This window comes from Triturus cristatus, chromosome 11 (assembly GCF_964204655.1).
Source record: "Triturus cristatus chromosome 11, aTriCri1.1, whole genome shotgun sequence".
In the NCBI taxonomy this organism is placed as follows: domain Eukaryota; kingdom Metazoa; phylum Chordata; class Amphibia; order Caudata; family Salamandridae; genus Triturus; species Triturus cristatus.
In genome coordinates this window covers 300,538,709-300,561,298 of record NC_140594.1, presented here as the reverse complement: position 1 = coordinate 300,561,298, position 22,590 = coordinate 300,538,709, and positions in this window count along the sequence as shown.

Sequence of the window (22,590 nt, the reverse complement as noted above, 5' to 3'; positions counted from 1 at the left end):
CACCAGATAAGCGTCCTTCAAGTCCAAACGAACCATCCAGTCATGAGGACGGAGAACATCCCGCAGGAGATGAATACCCTCCATTTTGAAATGGCGGTAAACCAACCACCCGTTGAACTCGCTGAGGTTTATGACTGGACGTTTGCCTCCGTCGGACTTGTCCACTAAAAAGAGATTGCTGAGGAAACCTCGCGGGTGGAGCGTCGTGAGAGAGATGGCACCCTTGCGAAGCAAGGAAGCTACCTCTTCGTCCACTAGAAGAGCATCGTGAACTGAAAACTGAATGGGGTGCGGGGGAACCCGTTGAACAGGATTTCCGAAGTATTCTATGTGAAACCCCCTTATCGTCTGAAGAACCCAGGTATCGCGGGTGAGATATGACCATGCCCCGTAACAGCTTGCCAGGCGCCCCCCTATGCTTTGTGGGGAAAAAGAGATAACACTCACCGGAGTTTGCGTTAGATTGTCCTCCCCTGTGACCTCTGCCTTTGCCACGGCGTCCTCTCGTGGGGTAGAAGTTTCCAAACTTCGACTGGTCCTGATACTGACCGGAGCCTCTTTGGTTGACTTGGTGACCTTGGCGACCGGTCGAGCGGCCCCTCCCTCGACCGGCCCCGCGAAAAACACGAGGGAACACTTTTTTAATAGTGGACTGCGCCCTGTCCAATGACGTGAAGGTGTTCACAAACTTGCCTAATTCTTTAATGAATGGTCCACCAAAGAGTCCCCCTTGGGCGACTGCCCCTGCTTCTGAATCCGCTAAGTCGCCGAGTTTTGGATCAATCTTGATCAGAAGGGACCTCCGCCGCTCGGTGGAGAGGGCACAGTTGGCGTTGCCTAGGAAGACCACCACCCGCTGAGCCCAGCCCGAGAGGGTTTCGGGTGAAATCATCGACCCCGAAGCTTTTGCTTCCTCCGCCATATCTAGGATTTTTGTGGCGGGTCCCAAAGCATCCAAGAGCTTATCTTGGCACGCCCTCCAAGACCTATCAATGCCCTTTTTGGGGTCTCGGATAAATTTCTGGAGGAATGTCAACATCCTTGGATCAATATCCGGGGTCAGGGCCACCTTTCCGTCTAGCGAGGGGCGAGGACACTCCGCTCTGAGGCAGTTGCGGGCCTCTTTCTCGAGCGGGCGCCGGATATGCTCTGCGACGTACGTCGCAACCTTGTCAGCTGGGACCCAGTCTGAAGAGCGAGGGTGGACGATATCATTAGGGTCCAACATGTCGGAAGGTGTAGGAGGAGGTTGTAAGTCAGAAGGCACCAACGGGGTCTGTGAGGGACGGGTCGGAAGCCAAGACCTGGACGGGCTGGCATCGGGATCCCCAGAAGGACCTGGAGGCGAAGGGGAGGGATTGAGGTTAGGAGCTAGCGTATCACCAGAACCCCCCAAAGGCTGGCTATCAATAAAGGCCCGTTTGAGGCTCTCAAAAGCGTCCACATCTACCCCCGGGGCCCGGGGGCATTTAGGAGGGGGAGGGCCCGGGAGTTCCTGGGTATTAGAAGGTAGAGACGATCTACGCTCAAGTCGCAAAAATGCTTGCTCAATTTTTTGCGTCAGCCTGTCCTCCAAAGGAGAAATGGCCTGGTCCACTGCCCTGTAAATAGAGGTATCCACCGCCTCATAAAAAGCATCGCCCCAAGGCATATCTGCCAGAGGATCCTCCTCTTCATCTTGGTAAACCCTGTAAAAATCCATTATAGGGGAGGAGGGCGAGGAAACGTTTGCGCTGCACACGCAAGAATTACTCACAACTGGGTGTCAGTTGACAAATTTCAATGTGGCAAAACCACAACTTATTCACAGGGTGACTAGCCCTGAGGGGATACAAAAGCTGGCAGAAAACAGTTCAAATTTGTGCAGACGATCTGGGCTGGAAAAAACGTCCCCAAAAGCAAGCCTAACGGCATGTACCAGACCTCTAGGGAGGCGTCAGCACTTTGTGCTCAATACAAGACTCGAATTCCCCTTATCAAAGTAAACACGGGAACCGAGCGTCAAATATGCAAATTTCAGGCCCGCGAGCGGAATCTTAAGCTTGCGGGGCCGGTACAGACCGAACTCGGTGTCACTCTCAGCCCAGAGCTCCGAAGGCACTCAAACGCGCGCGCGCCTCTGGAAACTGTGAAAACCAGAGACGCGCCGCGTTCAGTCACCGCCTCTCGCGCCCTCAGGCGGCGGGAGGACCGGAGCGCACCAGCGTTGCTGCGTAGGAGCGAGAGACGACTCTCGGTCCCGCGGCCAAGGAAAGAAACCCGAAATTGCCAACGAAAGACCCCCTACCTAATAAACAGGGGAAAACAAACCATTCTAAATAATATTCGGCAAATAACACAACCTTGGCAAAAACGGCGTCATCCTGACGAACAGTAACGCATCATACAAGAAAACGTAATCAAAAGTTCTCAAATAATGCGAAATGCAACAGCAAAATAGCACAACAGTAAAAAAAGATATCACAAAGCCCCCCAAACAGCATAAACCCTGAGGGACTTAACTGGCTGCGCAGCAGCGAAGAAAGAGGAGATCTGGACACTAACAAGGGACTATATCAACTGGAGAAGCTCTGATTGGACGCTTTTTGTTGTTTTGATTGGTTGTTACCACGATGTTGTTGACTACTGGTTTTCCCGATCACTCATGGGAAACGTAGTCTTTGTTGTTCTTTCTGTGCTGCTGTATGAAATAAAGTGGAGAAAGAAGGCATAATCCTCGCCTCCAGTCCTGACATAGAATTCAATTTGCCATCTCTCACACTGGCAGACTAGCTTCCCCACTCCTCACCCATCACTCTCATACCCATGTACTCATGGACTGATCTGGGCAGGCCGCGGTCCTCGACGAGCATGTAGGACCGGGGGTCTCACAAGAAGAATTCTTCTCCAGGAGGCACTTCGGTGTGAGCAACAAACTCCTGGTTTCTCGGTGCTGTTTCTGTATCCACTCTGAGCGATGGTCTGTCCCCGAGTCCCTTCATCGTGAAATAAATCAGTTACCCTACCACACATCTTCCAATGAAGCCTTCTTTTTTTTTTTAATAAACAATTTTTATTGAGCAAAAAGAAAAAGACGTGGTACATTGCTTTGACAAATCGATAGATGGGTCCACTGTGAAAACATAGCAGATACATTACATGACAGACACCCTAGCTAGCCTCGGGCTGAAACAGATTGTCTCAGAGCCCACTGATCAAGCTGGTCACACCCTAGATGCCATCTTTACTATTAAACAAAGATGTTGTAGTAAAGACCGTTTTGCCATTACTTTGGTCTGACCACTTTACAGTGAACTTTGATGTCAGGATTGCTCCAACTAACACTAGTCGCAGGAACAGACCAGTGTTGGTCAAATCTTGCACTTGGAAATCGGTACAAGAAACTGAACTGATTAAAGCACTGCGGGAGGAGCCCCCAATCCTGACCGACCCCAACGTGGCAGCTACCAATTTTGACAAATGGATCAGTCAGGTAGTAAACAGATTGGCGCCGTAAACTACCAAGCACTCAAGAGGGAGGCCGGTATCATCCCCTTGATATTCGACTGCCTAAAACTGATTAAAATCAAATGCAGGCACAAGGAACGTACCTGGAGCTCTCATTACAGCACAACTCATAGGAAGGACTACTGCTCAGCTCTAGAGGAGTATAAGACCGCCATAAAACAGGCCAAAACAGCCTATTTCACTTCTAAAATTCAGGAGGCTTGCAATACCTCGAAGGAGCTATTTAAAACTGTTACTGCACTGTCAAGATGCCTGAGAGATGCGGTATTTGCCCCGGATCAAAACTTTGTGAACAACCTGGCTGTGTTTTTTCAAAGCAAAGTTCAGAACGTTTATAACAAATTCGTAAACACAGCTGAAGCAGATGGGGCGACCTGTCAGGGGGAACACTCAGAGAAGGCACCCCAAGGAAGTCTAACTCAATTCTCCGTTCTAGAGGAAAGAAAGGTACAAGACCTACTGCTTCAAACTAAATCTGGGTCTCCACTCGACCCCTGCCCCCCACATATCCTACATCTGGCTCCAGAGGAGATCACTGTCTCCCTGACTCCGTTGTTAAACCACATCACAAGTTCCGAGATTTTTCCATCTGATTGGAAAAGAGCCTGTATAAGACCTTTATTGAAAAAGCCCACGGTCGACCCCTTAGAGACAAAAAACTATTGCCCTATCTCCTGTCTCTCTCTGCCTTCCAAGGTCTTGGAGAAAGCCATGAATGCAGAATTAACATCATACCTAGATCACAATAACATTCTAGATGGCACCCAACATAGTTTCAGATCTCGGCACTCCACTGAGTCTGCCCTGATCCTGGCGACAGAAGAGGTTCGCAAATCAATTTATGGGGACGGGTGGGCGGCCCTTATTCTGCTCGACCTCACAGCAGCCTTCGATATCGTAAATTACGAAGTGCTGGTACGAAGGCTGCAGGAGGTCGGCATCAGAGGAAAGGCCCTAGCCCTATTATCATCATTCCTGTCAGCCAGGGAACAATTAATCCACTGGAATGGACTCCAGTCACAATTGTTCACTCTTCCTGGTGGAGTCCCCCAGGGCTCGGCCTTGTCTCCCACCATGTTCAACTTCTATGTCGCTCCCTTAGCCACATCAATAAAGAGCCACGGTTGTGACGCTGGTGTCTTACACGGACAACACCCAGCTAGTGGTGTCTGTGACACATAGCGTGGATGCAACTGCTGAACGGTTCCGAAATTGCATCACAGCTCTGATGACCTGGATGAACTCCAATTTTCTGAAACTAAATACAGGTAAAACTGAGGTTGTAGAGTTTGGTCCAAAATCATCTGTCTGGAGCCAACTATGGTGGCCCCCTGAAGCCGGAAACTGCCCTGTGCCGGCACCTAAAGCTAGAAACTTAGGTGTCCTGATAGACAAAGACCTCACTCTTGCCCCACAGATAAACCAGGTGTCCTCAGCCTGCTTTTTCACTTTGAAGGTCCTTCGGAAGATCCTACCCTTTATCCCTTTTTCCCTGAGGAAAACGGAGGTTGGAGCTTTAGTGCTGTCGAGGTTGGACTACTGCAACGCTCTATACTTGGGAGCTGGTGCAGCCCAGCTTTCCAAACTCCAATCTCTTCAAAACGCGGCTGTGAGAGTATTGCTCAACCTTCCAAAGCACCATCCTACATCTGCCGGCGTAAAGCACCTTCACTGGCACCCAGTAAGACGATGGGTGGACTTTAAGGCCCTGTGTATAGTTCACAAAGCCATCTATGGAGGGGGTGCCTATGATTTACAAGTTCTATTCCCCTGCTACAAACCATCAGGCTGTCTTAGATCCTCAAACACTGAATTGGTTCTTTGCCCCAAGATAAACAGAGTAAGGTGGGGGGGGGGTGCTTTTCATACCAAGCAGCTAAACTGTGGAATTCACTTCCGATACCACTCCGACTTCAATCCAGCAGGTCACTTTTCAGGAAGCAAATAAAAACATGGCTTTTCTCTCAATGCTAACCTGTCTCGCTGCACTAGCCTGCACTTACCGTATCGCCAAGACGCCTCGGCAATAGTGCGCTTTAGAAATATCCAGTCAGTCAGTTAGGAGTCCCCAGCCTTTTGCTAACGTACTATGGAGCAAGCATGACGCTCTCATCAGGGTGGGAGTGTGCCATCAAATCCGGAGACCTCTAGCAGGAGGCGTCGATCTCGCTGTAGTTCAATGGTAGGGGACACACACGTCACCTCTGTATTTGTTCCACCTCCCCCACTTGTGGTCCCACTTTTTGGGGCACCCTCTGTGTTTGAAAACATCTTTTTCGGCAATCATTGGCCTGTCCATGTCCATCGCCCAGTCACTCCGGCCCGGGACCGCCTCCGCTCCCCATCTCTGCGCAATATTGCGTTTCGCAAGTGACAAGCCGGTTGAAGCCCAAGCCTGTTCTGCCTGTGTAAGATCAGTGGCGTCCCACATGTTGAGTAGACAGAGCTGGGGGGTAGCCTTCAGATATTTACCACACGCCCTCTCCATCTGCTTTGTAATGGTCCCCCAATATGTTTGGACTTTGGGGCATTCCCACAATATGTGAAAGAAGGTGCCTGGCAAATTACACTGCCGGAGGCACAGAGGGTCTGGTCATCTTCCCATTTTAAACAGTGTACATGCGTCAAAATAAACGCGATGTAGGATTTTCATTGTACCAAACGCAGGCGCAAGGGAATGGCCACCTCTCTAGGGGACGCCAGGGCATCACGCCAGTCCTCATCATCGATCTCTCCCAGGTCCACCCCCCAGTGCTGGCGCAGTCGGGTCATGGGGTCAGGCCGGTTGTTTAGAAGCTTCTTATATGTGAGGGATATGGCCTTTGAAGGCATAGGGTCGAGTAGCAGTCCATCCTCCAGCGTGGTGGATGCAGCCAAAGGGCCGTCTTTAGGCAGGGCAGCGGCTGGAGTCGGGCTCCCAGAGTGGGTTGGCCTTAGTGAGTGTGTTATTCCAACCCCATTTCTGGTTTACCCCATGCCAGATCTCTACTGTGCGAGCCATGAGCCCAGTGAGGTGAAGTGTGCGTGGGTTTGTGTATAGGGCCTGATTATACCCACCCTTACACAAAAGGCAGCGATCCGTAAGAAAGTTTGGGTCATCATGCTCCCCATGTGCCCACTTGTTGATAGCAATCAATTGAGAAGCTTGATAGTATAGCTTAATATCAGGCAATGCGATGCCCCCGTCATACCAACCCATCGTCAACTTATTGATAGCAATTTGTGGGGCACATCCCTCCCAAAGTAGTTCTCGCACTGTGGCCTCCAACCCCATGAAGTAGGCGGCTGGGATCGTGTTGGGGGAGTTCTGTAACACGTACAGAAAGCGCGGTAGCGCCAGCATTTTAAAAAGGGCAGCCCGTCCCAGGAGAGTAAGGGGAAGAGACTGCCAATGTTTAACGTCAGAGCAGAGGGTGGGTCAGCGGAGGGAGCAGGTTAGACTCATGGAACAAGGCCGGGTCTGGGGTGATAAAAATGCAGAGGTATTTAAAACCCTGTGAAGCCACTGGTATGTCGTAGCCCCCCCGAATACCCGGAAAATATTGAGGGCCTGATTGAGAGATCGCATGGGTGGGGCTAGGTAAAGAAGGATGTCATCCGCGTATAGGGAAATACGATCTTCATGATCGTTAGTCCATTTCAGCCCTCTTATCATCGGATCTACCCTGATCCAAACCACCAAAGGTTCGAGAACCAGAGCAAAAAGAAGGGGTGACAGGGGGCATCCCTGCCTGGTACCCCGTTGCAGTGGAAACGCTTTTGACACATGGTTATTGACCACCAGCTGCGCGGTTGGTTGGGAATAAAGGAGTCTAATCCATTTGATGGTGTCAAAAGCCATTGTTGCATCAAGTGACAGCAAGATGGCCTCTTCCTGTATGGTGTTGATTCGTCCCAAAACCCCATTCAAATGGCATAGGTTTAAGGCAGTGTTGTGGCCTGGCATGAACCCGGACTGGTCAGGATGTACCAATCTGGTCAGATACGGGAGAAGCCTGTTGGCCAGTACCTTGGCCAGAATTTTAGCCTCTGCCGTGAGGAGGGATATCGGGCAATAAGATTTACAGTCTGTTGCGAGTTTGCCTGGTTTGTGTATTACCACAATGGATGCCATCCTGACTTCAGGGGGTAACACCCCAGTGTCAAAAATTTCCATAAACATGCTTAACAGGTGGGGGGAGAGCTTGAATGCCATTGGTTTGAAAAGCTTGATCGGGAGCCCATTGGGTCACATGGCTTTACCTGAGCGCGAGTCTTCTATGGCCTTCTGGACTTCCGTAACTGTGACGTTACCCTCGAGGGAATTACTGTCATGTGTAGACAGACAAGCTACCTTAATAGTCGATAAAAGTTCCGGGGCCATGGCAGACTATGAATTCTTGGCCGGTGTGTACACCGAGGAGAAATATGCTGCAAATGTGTTAGCGATGTCTTGGGGGTCGGTAAGAAGTTCACCATCCGCCCCTTGAAGCGAATGTATCCACCTTGCTGCACATTCTTTCCTTTCTAACCAGGTCAACATCCTGCCCGTACACTCACCATGTTCATATATTTTATGTCGAATAGCTGTATATCAGGCGGTGGCAGCTTAATTTAGAAGCTGGTGATAATCTAATCTTACTATGTCAAGCAAATGTCGAGCCCCTGCGTCGGGTGTCAAGGCCAGGGCCTTTTCTCTTGCCAGGATATCCTCCTCTAGTTCAACTACCCGTTTGGTGAGTTCCCTCCTGTGCCCTACCATGCGTGACAGAGCCCTACCCTTTATGACAGCACCATATGCCCCCCAGATCACAGACGGTGATGAAATCGACCCTACATTTTCATTGAAGTAATAGTCAGTGTCCTTGAGTAGAGCCTCCCTGATATGAGGCACCTTAAGTGCCCACGGTTTTATTGTGAGGGTGGAGTGACCTTTAGGCTGCCCCATGGTTAGTGTCGTCCGAATCGGGTAGTGATCCGAAATTCCACGGGCTAAACATTCGGAGGCCATGAAAAATTGGACATCCTGAGCAAGCGTGAATACTTGGTCGATGCGGGACTGGCTATTATGTGCCCCTGAGTAATAAGTAAATTGTCTGGTGGTAGGGTTGAGCCAGCGCCACACGTCTACCAGACCCAGTGCGAACGCAAATCCGGACAATTGGGATCCCCCTCGGGGGTCACCCCTGGGAGGAAGGCAATCCCGAGATCCATCCATTGCAAGATTAAAGTCTCCTCTCAACACCAGCACACCTATCAGAAATTCGAGCAGGAGCGCTCCGATATCATGCAATACCGGTCGCTGAAGGCCTGGAGGGGCATGTACGGACACAAGATTAATTACCCGCCCCTCCCACGTACTAGTGAGTGCAAAATATCTACCCTGGGCGTCTTCCCAAGTCTTATTCACAATATATGGACATCCCCTGCGGAGAAGTATCCCCACCCCACGTGAGCCCGAGGTGAACCCCGAGTGCCCGACAATACGGTAACCTCATCTATTCAGTGCACCGCATTAATTGCCAATCAGGTGTGTCTCTTGAATCAGGACTATGTCCGGTGTCTGACGTTTAATGTACTGAAGAACTACCGCCCGCTTGATCTTGTCCCCCAAGCCGTTAGCATTCCACATTAGACTTTTTAGCACTGAGTTAGTCCCCATGAGTGTATTGAGACTAGGTTAATGTAGTGCCGAAGAGCTGGTGATGGTCGCGCTAAGCGACTACTGTAGGCCCTAGGGGAGGATGGAATGTGATGAGCGGGAGCATGAAACCTTCCCACACAAGGGGATACCTTCCATGTAGCGGGTGGAAACCCTGGAGCGGAAACCGCAGCCCATGACCACGAGGGCTGAGACCAGCCATACGGGAAGCGAGCAGTGGTGAAACAGCGATGCGTGATCGACCAAGTGGACCCTATTATTTGTGACACAGCCAAGAGCAACATTGCACAAGTACCATATACAAAATAAAACAAGCCCCCTTCCCTATGCCCCCCTCCCACCCCAACTTCATCCCCCCTCCCTGCCTCCCTGCATGGCGGGTGAAGAACCTCCCGCCTCCCCCAACTTGCAGAGTGCCTGTCCCCCACCCTTAACAGCTCGGGGAATGAGAAACAACCCCACTCCCTAGTGCAACTGTAACTAAGAACGGTGATCACCCCGGCCATCCAACTCCCAGCTGTATAACATAAACAATCACCCTGAGCCTGTTACCGTAGTATGGTAACTGAAACAACTCTCCCATGACAAGGTAGCCATCTATATTGGGTCCATGTGGGCCTAAAATACAACCAACCAGACAAAATGCACAGTCATGCAATGGAAAACCATAATAGTCTAAGTATGGGGCGTGAGGAGGCCCTCCACCTCCAATGGTAGGCTCTCATACTTGCAGTGTCCCCCACCTCAACCTTCAGGGTTCTGCAATGTCGATATATGGTGATCCCTGCCGATTTCCTCGGCCGCCAGGGCCTCCACCTCTGCCCGACGACCCGTGGGATCTTTTGCCAACAGTTCTCCAGCCCTCAAGCCAGTCCCAAGTGTCCTCAGGCCTAGTGAAGAACCATAGTTTGCCCTCAGATTTAATCCGTAACTTGGCTTGGAACATCATAACGTACTTGCTGTCTTGATCTCGCAGGCCCGCTTCACCTCCAGGAAGCTGCAACGCTGTTTTTGGAAGTTGGGGTGAAGTTGGGGAAGAAAGTAATCTTGCTGTTGTCGATAACTATTGACGGGGCCACCTTTGCAGTCTGCAAGATAGCGAGTCTATCGCGGTAGTTGAACACCCTTGCCAGAAGAGGCTCGGGTGACGCCCCAAGCCTAGGTCTGCCTCCGGGGACACGATGTGCGCGTTCGATTGAGAAGCAATTAGACAGGCCCCGTGGCTGGAGCCGTTGAAAAATCAATTCTTCCACGAAGAGGTCGGCCGCTTGCCCCTCCGCCAGTTCCGGCACACCTAAGATTCAAACGTTGTTGCGTCTCATGCGGTCTTCATAGTCATCGAGCTGCAGGGTAAGGGCCTCCTGCGCCTTTTGAAGTTCGTTCACTTGACTCTTGAGGATGTCGGAGTCTGTTTTCAGTTCTTACGTAGTTTCCTCCACGGCCCCAACGCGATCTGACATCTGACATTTTCTTCATGTCCGCGCGGATCAGGGCCACCTCCGTGGCCACCGTGGCAATGCCAGCCTCAAGGAGGTGCGCACGGTCATTATGGCAGACAAGATGTCCTGCAAGGTGGGCCCCGTTTGCTTCTCGGGGGGCATCGGGTGTGGTTGTTCCCCCTCTTGGTTCTTGTGCCACGCAAACTTCTCGAGCTTGGCCTGGACATTCCCTCAGCCGCTGCGGCTGGTCGCCATCTTGGTGGTGCAAAGCGCCTGATGATAGAACGAGAAAGGAGGGCAGCAGACTATACCCCACCGGCTACTCGCCGCTGTCTGCTGTGGGTATCAATCCCATACCGGCCTCTCGGTTTCCACTGGTCGAGTGCTACCACCCCGTAGGGATCCGGAATCAGGCGGCCCCAGGGCAACGTGTAGCCACCAGTTCAGAGATGGGGGAGGGGGGAAACCTGCAGTTGTACACTTATGTAAGGGCCTCTCCAACCCTTGCAGGGGAGACCGAGTGCCACTGTATCTGAAGTTCGCCCCCCCTCCAATTATCAAAGGGTCTAGAGGCTCAAGTCCGTGGGAGCAGCATATTTGTGAACCCCCAACTCATGCAAAGGGAAGGTGCGGGCATCAATTGACGGGGGCCAGCGCAGACTCACCGCTGGTCAAGGAGCCCACCTGCTCTCTTTGAAGGCGCTGTGATAGGGAGACTCCGGGTGGTCCGCGGTGGAGGCCGCAAAACGTCTTTATGTGTGTTTATGGGCCCAGAGACATTGTCGGCCCTGTAGAGCAGGTCTCCACCTCCTCAAAATGCGGCGGCAGGAGCAGGTTCAGCTCCGGTGCTGAACCGCGGCTGATCAGGGCTTGGCACCCGGTTTGCTATGTGCGGCCTCCACGACATGCCGCGACCCCGGTGTCGAGTTGCCGAGACTTGACCGAGACGTGGCACCAGAGATACGAAGCTGCCAGGCTCAAAGTTAGGCATTGGTGGCCGGGGCACACAATATTCTAGCAGATATTCCGGGAGTGGCGTGACGGAGCTCAGCTACCGTGCGGCCATCTCCCTAGGCAGTTGGCCACGCCCCCCAAATGAAACCTTCTTGTCCAGTTCCCAGAATCTCGCACCACATCTTCATTTGCCTGTGCTCCCCTCATCCCCCGAGGGGTGGATACGCCAACATCTGACTCTCCATCCCCCCAACTACCACTGACGCCCCTTACAGCCTGTCCTATTATGGCACTCACTGCTGCTCAACCAGTCCCCACCACTCCTTCTATAATTTGCAGGGTAGGTGGGTGGTCTTCTTAAAAAAAAAACTTGTTCCCGGTGGTGCAAGGAGTCAGGAAGAGGCTGACACGCCCCTCCTGGTTCCTTCTATAGCTGTCCCTAACTCCAGCCCTTTCCCCTGTCCCTACCTATCCCCTGTCCTGGCCTCCGCCATTCCATGAAAATCTCTGGCCTGTTGCTCCCCCCAGGTCCCTTCATCATGAAATAACACATGCCATACCACCATGAAGCAAAAAGGCCAATTTATTTATTATGTTGTCAACATTGAACATCATCGTCCTGTTAGCCAACTAACTACCCCGCACTGGCAAGGCCACCAAAAGCAGAAATAATTTCAAGAAGGCAATGTTCCTTCTTTGTTGCAACCAGTGCGAAGGCCACCACTCCAGGTGCCACCTGCCATCCCTGTACAGACCAAAGCCATGTGCCCCCACCACATCTGAAAAGATCTCCACCTGCCAAATCCTCCAGAAACAACATGGACACTCCATTGAAATCCTCCAGGAAAGTCATCCAAATACACACATCTCCTGCAAAAAGTCTGTCCACCCTGCACTACTCTGCATGCAAAATTCAAAAACCCCAGTAACTCCTGCATCTTTCTCAACTCCAATCTCCATTCCCCAATCACGTCATCCAGAAACTGCCGGATCTGCTTCATCTTCTCACATGACCACTTCCCCACAAGTCCATGTCCAACTCAATTCCCAGAAATGTCAGGACCATACTGGGCCTTCCGTCTTTCCTGGGGCTAACTGAACTCCTAGTTCTTCTGCCAGCTGTTCAAAATGTCTCAGAGGCCTGTGGCGTTCATCCGACTCCCATCTGCCTACAAACAGAAAATTGCCCAAGTAGAGTTACACCTCGCGGTGCCCACTGATCTTCATAAACACCCACTGCAGAAAAGTGCTAAATGCCTCAAAGTAAGCACAGGAAATGGCACATCCCACTGTCAACACCCTATCAACAAATATGGCACCTCCAAATTGCATGCCCAACAAAGGAACAGTCCTCTGGATGTATTGGCAAACAGCCAAAAAGGTGATTTGATATCATATTTCGCTAGCTTTGCCTCCTTGCCACAGTGTCTCACCAAATGCCCTGCATCATCTTTTGACGCGTATACCACCTTAGTGTCCTTCATGGACACGAAATCATTCACCGAGGCTCCTTCTGACCGTGACAAGTGGTGCATCATCCTATACTCTCCTTCTGCTTTTTTGGGCACTACCCCCAACAGGGATATGATCAATTCCTCTAAAGGGCATTCATAGAAAGGGCCTACAATACTCACTTCTGCCAACTCCTTCTTCAGTTTGGCAGTCATTACATCTGGTGCCTACTTTGCTGTTATCTGCCCACCTACATCCCCATGACCCTTGGTAACCAGCACAAAAACTTTCCTTGAAACCCCAATCCAGCCTCAAAGCTGCCTTCCTGTCCAGGTAGATTGTGAGCCATGGAAGCAGACTCTCATTCTTAACTGGTGTTAGAGCCCTTTGGCCCCGTCAATCCCTGATGTCCTCTCCCGCTGGATGCCCATCACTGTTCCGCAAGGCTGGACAATGTGACACACTGTGTAATGGGGTGTCTCCCCCCACATTTGGAACACTCATGTTTAAACTTACATGGATGTCTGGAGCAGAAACTCTTGTTAAAGTTCCAACATGCCCAAACATTGGATCCAGTACTTATTGGCACATATCCCACGCCCTGTTGAGCGGACCAGAATGAGTCATGGCTGTCGGTTGTGTCAATGACATCCACTGCAACTACAATTCTGAGTTAACTTCCCACACGGCTTGTCAAGGTTGATGCAAACTTGGGCCTTGAACTTCTCGTCATAACTCAGCAATGGGTAGCCCCCAAAATGCATCTGTGCTTTCCTGATAATGTCCATATATTTGACAATGCAATTGCCCTGTCTGCATGTTTACTGCAGTAAATGCTGCCATAAATCAAAAAGGCTGGCGTCCAATTCTCCATGTCAGTGGTCACCCTGGGCCACCACAGAAGCACCCACTCTTCTTCCTTAGATCCATCTTTAGCCTGAATGTCCCTATGCAGTAGCTTGAAGACATCTACATATTCATGTTTGAACATTCTGGGGCTTATTAACAAGCTTTTTGCGCTGCCTGTGAGTCACTTTTAATGTGTTAAAAAGTGACAAACTGGCGGCACAAATGGCTTGTAAATAAGCCCCTCTGTTTGTTTTGTGTCACTCTAGGGGCATTGACAAGCTCATGTATGCAAGCCTTTTTTATATGCCTCATCCTCCTTACTCCTTTCTTCCCTCGTGTTTTCCGACACCTTCTCTTCCTCCGTCATGTCCCCCAGTGTTTCTTTACCTTTACTGGTCCCCCCTTTCTGGGTGCATACTGCCCCTGCCATGCCTCTTTCGCCTTTACCCCCACTCCATCAATCATGCAGTCCCCAAACCCCACTGACTTGCAGGCCCTCGCACTAGTCTCCGGGTCCTTAGATTCCCAAATCGACCACCATTCTTTATTACCTGAAGGTAAGGAACCTTGCACTTCCATCGCCAGACCGGGAATGTTTTCCCGCAATGCCTACTTTTTCTGCTCTTGACTTCCAAAAGACATCAACTGTACTCTTCATTACCTCCCTTCTGTCGTCTTTACATAGCGCTTGCTCCACCATCTCGTCCTCATCATGCAGTTCACCTTCTTCCCCTTCATCACTGCCTTCCTCAAAGTCCAGCACCAGCTCATCCTCTCCCGTGCCCACATCACACACTTCAGCCCTCACACTCTTGACACACTTTCTCCCGGGCATCACACATTCTTGCATGCAGTACCTCTCCATGCACGTTCTACATGCCTGTGGCGTAGGGAGGGCCACCGCTGACCCCCCACCTCTTCGGGTCAACGTTCAGGGGCCGTCATGTACTCTGTCACCATCGCCACCTGCCTGTCAACCTCTCCCATTGGCATCATCGGATCCACCTCCTCCAGGTTGCAACATCCTGGTAAGGTCCCTGTGCCACTGGCCTCTCGAGCTGCGCCAGCTTCCTTGGCTCCTGGCATCCCTGGTTCCTCTTCCAGCATCCAAAGCCAATGCCCCGCCTGACCCCTCGGGCCTGTCCCCGGGCCCACCTGCCCCTGGAATGCCCCTGATCTTGTTTAACCTGTGTCCCTGTTCTTGAGTCACCTCTCTTTCCCTGCAGAGTCTCTCTCACCTCTTCCTCTGTGTACCTCAAAAGCTGGCGCTGTTCTCTTATTCTCACCTCAAGATCTACCTCCTGCCACTTTGACCACTGCTCAGCTCCTAGCCCCACTGGCCTCAGCGCTGTCCTCTTCCTACACCTGATGCCTGGGCCTGGCCCCCCACTGTCATTTCCAAAGGCCTCAGTAGGGAGCCCCCTCTTCTTTTTCTTGGAACCCACCCTCATAACTGACCCCTCATCCTGCCCCAATCCCATCAGCACCTGTCTGGCAGTGATATCTAAAGGAGTGTCATTACCTGCCGCCATGTGACCAGGTGTCATGGCATTCCCCTGTACACCTGCAAAAGCACTGTCCCAGCCGCTGGGCTCCGCCCCCTCCTCCTGCTCTGATTCATTTACATTCCCCTCTCTCAGGGCCCCCTCTGCTGCTGCCGGGAGGCTATGCCTGCTCCCAGGCATCTTAATTTTTGCCGCTGCAGGCAGTGTGCTGGCACCACGCCTCGCCCCCTGCTTACCTCAAGTCCTCCTGAGCAGAGGAGAACACGTCCCTATCACGCCTGCAACCCCGTCCTATGCGGCTCACGCTGGGAGGCCCACCCCCAATTAGGCCTGGTCTAATACACCAAGCCTAAGCAAATCAGCACACCTCTCCGCTCCAAGGGTTCTATAAAGCCTCTCTTATGGCCTCATGTTCTGCTATGCCACAGATCTGCAACTCGTCCACTCCCGCCCGGTGGTGTAAGGAGTAAGGAAGAGGCTGCCACACCCCTCCTGTCTCCTTATATAGAAGTCCCTAACTCCCCCCTTCCCCTACCTATTCCCTGTCCTGGCCTCCACCATTCCATGAAAATCCCTGCGGGAAACTGGGCTTTGCCTGTCACTCCTCCTGGGTGCCTTAATTCTCCTCTTTGGTCTGCATCTTCCTCTCTTTGCACTTCTTCTTCTGGCCATGCCTCCTCGTCTGTCTTTGGCTTATGTTGAATTATCTTGGCGGGGAAAAAAAGTCAGTCTTACATGATTTGCGCTCTCCCCCTGTTTTTGTCCTTCCTCTCTTTTAACCATGCTATTTTCTTTTCTAGGTTGCAGCAGTTCAGCGTTTCAGCCCTGCAGCACTGCTAAGTCCTCCTCTCTTCCCGATTCCTCTGCCCTCTCTTGCAACATTCTAATTGCACCATTTAGAAAAGGTGTATACAAATACAGTCTATAAATGGGTTAGCCAAGTCTATGCTCAATGGCTAATTTTAGGACACTCAGCTTCAGCCGCGGCCCGTGCAGGTAAGAGCAGTGAGGCTGTCTGGGGGTGAGGGGGGATTTCGACAGAAAGCGATGAGGGAAAGTTAATTATTTATTTAATTTTCCCTTGTGGTCGTGTGTCGAATCACCCCTTATCTCGACACCACCGCTCTTACCTGCACAGGCCGTGGCTGCTCCATTTTAGAGTAAATGGAAAAACAGGTACTGTGGTAATCGTCTCCGAGCTTATCTCAGGCCTGGGCGTAGTGTGCAGAGTTTTGCTACGCGGAACTCCGCGAAGTTACAGAAAAACCCTGCGAAGTTCCGTGAGTGGCGGAGTGCAGTGCAAACTGCAGTTTGTGCTGGTATTCCTGCCGCTTGGGTAGAAGTTCTACACGAACGATAGCTCGCGATCGTGAACTTACCATTCGCGATCGCGAGCGGGGAAAAAACTCCGCTGCATATCGCTAAGCGGACTTTTCTGCACTCTGCGAGCTCCGCGGAGCGCGGAGTACAGAAAGCTCCGCAAACTCCGCGAACGGAGAGAAGTTCACCGCCAAGGCCTGATCTAGAGTAGGTCTTCAAACAAAGTAAGGCAGACTCGTAGATATTTGCAGAAAGCATTTATTTTACGGTGTTCTTTGGAATAGTTGCCCTCTGCTTTCTGACATGCTGCTATCGTTCCTTTGTTTGCTGAATGGCCTGCATTAATGGAGTTTTGTGCCCAGATTACTGATGAACGTTGTTTCACCAAAATGCCTGTGGAAGTGACATTGCACATCATTTAACCTCATTGACCTCACACAAAGTGATATCATATGACTTTTGACCATGCCAGGAATATTTGCCACATTACCTTGACACTGGTGACATTATCATTGACACTGCTGAAATTGCATAACAACTGCATGATTAATATAATGACACAACACAGAGAAATGTCTATTTTAGACACCACCAATAATGTAATTAGGGTGTTGATATGATATGCAAGGAGAACATTGCTTCTCTCTGTATTGCATGAAAAATGAAGACAATGATATAGTGCCACAAAACACAGAACAACACTAGAACCCTAATTTTTTTATCCCACAAACAGTCATGATTTTAATGGTTCCCCTATTATGTACAAAAGAGAAAATATGTTGATATCATAGGGAGAGATTGAAAAACAGTAGTAATTGTGTATTTCTGTATTGATTTTGAACTATGTTATTGGCTTAAAGGAATCCTGATTGTTAATACAATATCGATTTATTTGTAAGACATTACCACCCTGTCAAGCGCAGAAAAGAAGGTTTTGTTCATACACCCCATCAAAAATAAAAAATAGCCACAATTTGTTTAACAGTGTGTTTTTAGAGGTGAGGCCAAGATGGCGACGGCATGGCAGCTCACCTTCGGAGCTCTGCCAGGTGAGGCCCTTCCTGGCATGAATCTGGCTCCCCCAGCACCTTAAGAGCCCTGATGGACCCCGGGAGATGGGCACGCAAGGGGGCCAGCTTATATAAAAGTAACTGACCTGCTGGAAGGCAGCAGCAGAGCTCGGCAAGATCTGGCATCGGGAAGTGCAGGGCAGCGGGAGGAGACCCAGCTTACAGAGGGAGATGGTGCACAGAAATGCCAGGAAGCCTCCCAACGCAGTATAGAGTAGTGAGCCGACCCCTCAGTGAGTGGGAGGAGTCAGAGTCCCAGAGGGCTGCACTTGCTGAACGTCGTAAGGCCCCGGGAGAGAGTCGGACTAACCCAGATTGGGAGGCCGCGCGTAAGTGCATCGTGCCCCTGCGGGTGAGGAGACCAGACCTTAGGAGCTCCACCAGATCAGAAGAGACCTAAAGGGCGGAGGCCATGACAGTGGGCTGGTGGACTGCCCAGAATCTTCATCTTGCACCCTGCATAGGTGTGAGGCCCTATAGTAAACAGCGCTCCCCTGAGTCCCCAGAAGCGTGAGTGAGTCCTAGGGGCAGGGCTGAGAACGCGAATCCAAGCACGGCTGCAGGGCATGGGTTGGAGCTCTCAACATTGGAACTGCTATCTGGTGAGCGGGTGCTCTGGTAGTGATCCAGGGTGTGGCCCATGAGACATACTGGCCACCCATATAACTGATCATTCCCGAAAGTGATCAGCATCCTATTGGGCCCTTCATTTCACACGGAGGCATAGGCGCACTCACTGCTGGCAGCAGATCGCTCCCCCAGTGCCTGCCTGCGTGCCGTGGCCTGGGCACTGACTGGAGGACTGCAGGCAATGGGACTCCCCTCCCAGGGCAGCTGGCAAAGTATCCCTAGCTTCGAACCCAGCAACCACAACAGAACTGGTAACACGTCCGTTTTTAGAACAACTGTTCGGCACCCTACGAGAAGAGTTCGCAGCTCTGCGCCAGGAAGTGGCAACAGACATTAAATCCTTCAAAACGGATCTCACAGAGCTGGGAGACAGGGTGGATGCCCTTGAAAGAATTGGTGACAGCAGGGAGGAAGAACTCCATGATCATGTACGGGAACTACTGGAACTAAGAGATAAGAATGAAGAGTTATGTTACCACCTGGAGGACTTGGAAAACAGATCCAGACACTCTAACATCCGAAATAAGGGGGTTCCACTCCAGGCAGATGTTGGGAGGTTAGAGGACTTGGTGGTACGGCTCTTTAAGCAAGTGACATCAGAACGCAGAGATAAGGACATCCTGCTAGCTCGCACACAGGGCGGGTCAGCATGGCCACAGGACATTCTGACTTGTCTCCACTCATACAGCCACCAAAAACCGAAAATTATTGCAGCAAAGCGGACATGTTGGTCATATCGTTTGAAGGAATGCAGGTGAGAATCTTTCAGGACCTCTCCCCCCTCACCCTCCAGAGATGCAGGATGCTGCAGGCAGCCACCACCTTTCTGAGGGAAAAAGGAGTCCACTATAAGTGGGGTCATCCTTTTAGATTGTCCTTAATCTGGAACAAGGAAATGCACGTGGTTCGCACGTTGGAGGAGGCGAGGTCCATCTTGGGCCTCAATAAAGCTGGCATCCGAAGGAACGCAAAAGAAGCAGTAGCAACAAGGGGAGGCAGGCCGCGGTGCAGGTGAGGTACGGGAAAGGAATGTATGACAAAACCATCAGAGTCCATAAGTACCAGGGAAAGAGGAGCACTTCTGCAGCAGCTCCAGCAAAAGGAGAAAGAGCTGGAGCTAGGGGACTCATAAGCCCTGAACAGAGCTGGAACTTAGTGCTGAATGGCTTAAATGGGTAGCTGAGGTCTCATCTTTGCTGGCCTTGCACGGCGGGGCCAGTAACCCTACTCTACACTTGAAACATGGTGAGAGATGGACGCCTGGCTGATGGACCCACCTTAATTGATGACATTTTTCCCCATTGTGGGGTTTTTGGTATGGAAATAGTTTGTTTGTTAGTGTTCTTGATTGGTCTCTTTCTTTCCTGTCTATCCCATCTACCGGGAACATTGCTGATAGAGGCCAGGGGGACTCGATGCAGGACTGTCGCGCAGACACCCTGCTGAGGGGCACTGCACTGTACCATACAAAAGTGAACTTACCATCCACGGCCTGCTCCTTTCCCTCACTGATGTGTGTTTAGGCGGGTGGGTAGTGCTTGCTGAAAGGGTTGGTATGGGGTGCGCTCCCCTCCCATAGGTGTCAGCAGGCAAACACTACTTTTCACCCACCACCCCCCATCAGGGAATGGTTAGCACATTAGTTCCTGATAAGCTTTTTTCCCGTAGCTCGCTTGATAACCCCTCTTTTCAGTCTTTTTGGCATCTCTTCGGCCCCACACTCTGAAACCATATTCTGGGAAAGCTCACTGTCATGCACACTGACTAACCACAACACGACAGAAACACACAATCCAATTCTTAAGATACTGAGCCTCAACGTCAGAGGCCTCAATGCACCAGTGAAACATCTTGCCCTACTCACATTCCTCAAGGAATCCAAATGCGACATGTGCTTTCTGCAAGAAACACACTTAATGCGCCCTGACTGGAGACGGCTTACATTTAGAGGTTTTGACCGTCAAATATTTTCCTCCACTTAAGGGAAACAGGCAGGGGTGGCCATTTTGTTTACAACACACTTCTCGTTGGAGATTATGGGAAGCATATCAGGAAAGCAGGGAGCAATTTGTGGAAAGCAGTGATTAATTTATGTTCATGCTTGAAGGTGGTGGACACTGGCACTCGTTTTCGTACTAAGAAATATTTTCATCATCAGACCTTGAGTGATTTCAAGATAGGTAAAGGAAGAAAAAGAGAAAGAAGGATGAAGAGAAAGGAAAACAGTGACAAGAAAGCATAGATGAACAAAAACCTGCAAGAGTGAGACTAAGGGACAGGATGTATAGGGTGGTGCAATTATAGGGCAAAGGGGGGAACCAAGACTAGGAATCAAGATCAGGCAGCCTTGGTATTTGGCAACCCCAGCAACACATACAAAATGATGGGCCGATCCACTTATTTATTTCTTTTCAAAATTAAGCAGAGTAGGAAAGAGGCTGATAAACTACAAACCAAGAGAGAATCTTGAAGAAGTGTTAAGAAAGAGAAAAGTAACTGCAAACTACCTTGATAATACAGAAATAGTATATGGAAATAAATAAATGAAAGATGAATAAACAGACAAATATGGAGCGATTATAAGGAATGAGACTAATAAAGTACAAAACCACAAGGTATACACCAAGAGTATTTGAGAGAGATCAAAGAAGTAAAAACGCACTGAGGAGTTTTGTACAATATAAAGAATAGAGGTCAATAAGTGTAACACCACTTGAGGATGTTGGAGGGAGTATTAGGAAAGTGAAATCCAAAAACTGCAAAATCCCCAACAGTAAAGGGATATTATTTGGCAGCAGACCAGAAAAACTCATATAGAATCACAGAGAGTGCATTAAAAGAGAGAGATTATTACATGCAAACCACTGAGAGTTATTCTGAAGCAAATATTAAGAAAGAGACAAATGGATTTCAGATCCACTGAGAATCATAGGAAAAGTTTTAGGAAATTACCAATAACTACAACCCCACTCGAGATCAAAGGGCTATAAGGGTACACACCAATACTTGTAGTCGCCTGAGGATTATAAAGAGCGTGAGGAGAGAAACCAATAGCTCAAAAATGTCCACAAGACCTGGAGAAGTATTAGGAGACAGACCTATCGCTCCACACCAACAGAAGATCATTGGGAGAAAGAGACCTATAACTATAAATATTTTAAAAATCAGAAACAGAGTCTTGGGGGGAAAAGAGCAATTATCTACATGCCCTGACTGGAATGGGGGTATCAGGAAAGAGACCGATAGACTGCTAATTTCTATGGGTCATAGGGAGAGTATTAGGAGAGACATCAATAAATGCAACTCCCCTGAGGATCATGCGGAGTACTAGTAGAGAGGTCAAAGCTGCCCCCTTGAAGATACCGAAGTTAGAACTAGGAGACAGGTCTATACCTGTGCTTCCCCATCCTTGAGGGTTATGGAGACAATCTTCAGAAATAGACCAATCAATTGCAAATGTCCTGGGTATTAGAGAGACAATATTAGGAGACAGATCGATGAACTGCAAACCCACTGAGGATCATGGAAAGAGTATAAGGAGAGCGCCAAATTAATTACAACTCCCCTGAGAATCACATAAAGAGTATTAGGAATGAAACTGATCATCTGCAAACTCACTCAAGATCAAGGAGACAGAATTGGGAGAAAGGCCAGCACCTAATAACACACTGGGGCTTATGAGGGAGTAGAAGAGACCCCAATACCTGCACAAAAACTAAAGTCAAAGAACAGAGAATAATGGGAGACAAAAACAACTGCAACCCCCTGAACATATTTTTAACTGCATTAGGGGCAAATCCAGTAACTCCTGAATCACCTGAGAATCAGAGACAGAGGGAGTTGGGAGAAAGACCAATACTTGCAAACCCAATGAGGTGTATGTGAGAGTATTTGGGGAGAAACTCAGTGATCCAAAGTCATGGACCATGGAGAGAGTATTAAGATAACATGGAGAGTGTCAGGAAACAAACCAATCAGTGGCAAATCTGAATCACAGAGAGAGCAGTAGGAGAGAGAGCAATCAACTGCAAACCGATTGTGATCTATGTGGTAAGGCTAATTTACAGCAAAGTAGGGAGTACAGCTAGTCTTTGTTCAGAGAGCGCCCTGGGCGATACAACATTTGGCAACCCTTCCAAGACGTCCTCTTTAACTGTGTGTTGAAAAAAAGGCGAGGGTCAGGGGAGCATGAGAGGGCAAGAGAAAGGAGAGACATGATAAGA